This window comes from Trachinotus anak, unplaced genomic scaffold (genome assembly GCF_046630095.1).
Source record: "Trachinotus anak isolate AG129_WGS33_773 ecotype Australia unplaced genomic scaffold, CSIRO_AGI_Tana_v1 ptg000025l, whole genome shotgun sequence".
Taxonomy (NCBI): domain Eukaryota; kingdom Metazoa; phylum Chordata; class Actinopteri; order Carangiformes; family Carangidae; genus Trachinotus; species Trachinotus anak.
This window is the reverse complement of record NW_027273876.1, coordinates 15,855,001-15,857,915: the sequence shown is the minus strand read 5'-3', so window position 1 is coordinate 15,857,915 and position 2,915 is coordinate 15,855,001.

Genomic DNA, 2,915 nt, shown 5'->3' with positions numbered 1-2,915 from the left:
TTACTGTTGATGAGATCACTGAAACTTTCTCTGCTGTCAAACTTCTTTGTATCTGCTGCAAATATCAAGACTTGGTGTTACACCGTCTCTGTTTGTTCTCGAATCAGAGACGTTGACCAGAATGGACCCCGACCTGCAAAGTACACCGCTAGAAGCTGATGTGCACATGTGTTTTAGGATTAAGAGTTTTACATTTTCACTTTATCAGTGGAAGCACACAAAGCCAAAATATGAATATTCATAGATGCTGTGAAGTCATCAAATGAAATATTCAACACATTCAGGATATTCAAAGTGTCTCCTAATGAAGGGGGCAACATTGCATTGAGTAAACCAGAGACCTGCAGGCACTTTGTGAATCTAGTTCAAGATGAGCATTAATTCAGCAGGATTATTTAGAATTCATGTGGTGACAACAGCCCCTGTGCGTTTAAACCGTACCCACACACCCACACATACAAACATCATCTTCATTTTCCTATTTCTATTAAATGCTGCACAAAAACAAACCAAGCTTACCTATTTAGACACCTTGACCTCTATTTTCCTGAAGCTGCCAAGCCAGCAAAACCAGAAATGCAAAAGTGACATTTTCGTTATGTTTGTTGAACTCGTGCCGTTTAGGGTGAGAAGGCAAACCATGAAAATTTCCAAAGCCATTGTGCACACACCACAAATAAGGAAGGTGTTCTATGAAAAACATATAGTAAATGGAAAGCAGTGAAAGCATCTGCACACTCATCCCTGTTGCAAGCAGATGGTTTATTTTCTAAGCTGTTTCAGTCACTCTGACTTTAATCAGAGGAACGCCAAACACACAGTATGTCTCTCATAAAAGGAGCGGAAGTCATCAATCATCAACCAGCACACCTGAAATGACAGAAGACAACACACACACTTCATATGTCGCAATGATCAAGAATACCACCGCCACCGCCACCACCACCTATATCTATATCTATATCTATATCTATATCTATATCTATATCTATAGGATTCATTATCTATAGTGATTCTGTACCAAGGCACAATGGAGCTTTGAGCTAAATGGTCAAAAAGCTAGCATACAGATGTTACGCAAGTGTGTCTACCATGTTCGCCATGTTAATTAAGCTGTTACCATGGTGACATTTGCCTATTAGCACTAAACACAAAGTACAGCTGAGGCTGGTCATAGATATTTGGTCATAAACCAAAGTGTTTCATGGAAATCCATTGTCAAGACATTTGACTCAAAAGTTGTTGAGATATTTTACTCAAAGTGGTGGCCCGACCAACACCGCCTAGCGCACAGCCACCACAGCATCAATTAAGTAAAAATTAAAGAAACATAATCGAGGTGATGGGACTCTTGGTGCCAAGAATGAGTGAGTTTTTCTTTGGTCAGCTGCCTCAACAGCAGCTCAACTGCTGGTCACTAAAATACGCAAATGTGCCTGGCATGCTCTGCCATGTGCGCACTCATCAGGAGGAGCAGAGATCACAGCACGACTTTCATATCTCATATGTAAACTCTATGACCTCGATCTCAGTGATCATTACTGGATGGATTTTCTCTTAAGGTGCTGAACCATCGCCAGAGGAAGACCGCCTCTTCTTTAACTCTATAACTAAATAGTCAGATCTCATTTGTATATCATGTTGAGATAACTTCAGTCTCAATTGTTGATCCAAAAACCCCCTTAAGAGAAAAGATGAGTCAATGAGAGCTACATTTTTGAAACTTAGGTAAGACAAATGGATACTGAGTTAAGATTACAATGGGAGAAATGGAGGCAGTAGATGAGATCTTTTTGAAGTCATGTACGTCTTGTTTATGGCTCCTAAAAAGCCACGAGGAGCACTAGGGAGTTATGAGTAAGATCTCAATTCCATATGTCTTTGCGATCACTTCAATCTGAAATGTTTTTCCTAAAACCCCTGAAGAGAAAAAGGGGAGACAAGGGTGAGAATGAAGGGAGAAGTAAGAACATCACAGCCAATAAACCTAATGTGCATGTTTTTGGGCTGTGGGGCAGAGTTGGAAAACCCAGAGGGAACCCACACAGACACTGGGAGAACACGCAAACTCAAATCAGAAAGGCCCCAGGTTCAAACCCAGAACCTTCTCGCTGTGAAGCAACACTACTAACCACTGCACCACTGTGCCGCCCAGTGAGAAGCCATTTATCAATGTGTAGCTGCAGCAGGGTCACTAAGACAGAACTGAGTCATATTTAAGAGGAACTGTGAGATCCTATGAGATATATGTTGTGGAGCTTTAAATTACACTTATTTAAGATTATTTAGAGATCTCATCTTTTCAGTTGAAGACACAGATGAGTTACATGCAGTTGTTCCTCTTGAGGTCACTATGAGAAACATATTTCAGAAGAATCACGAGATCCTACAAATCTCTTTCTCTAGCTCTTTGTCTGATTTCATGGTCCCATGTTGAGGAGACTTAAATTAGATTTATTCAAGATCATCTCTTGTTTTGATCAGAGGGAGACAAAAAAGATCATATGTGGTTGTATCTCCTGAGCTGAATTTGAGAAGCATTAAAAATAGCTCACTTGTGTTTAGGAGAATGGAAAGAGATGTCTGTGAGCTCTCTTCTTGGATTTTGCTTTGTTATAGTTTCCAGATCTAAGAAAGTGATCAATTCGATCTATTAGAAAGACGTTCACTTATCCAAATTATTATTATTTTTTAAATCATACAGCTCCTACGTCTCTTCACCAGTCATAATTATTCACACATCCAAAGTCACTCATGCCCACATAATGCCTAATTACTCTTTTCACAGGCTTATGTTTATTCTACAGATGATGGAATTTCTCAAATGCACAGAGGACCTGAATAACTTGGAGCTTCCCTCAGCTGCAGTGATGATTAATAATGAATAAAAAACACTATTCCCATGCCATGAAATC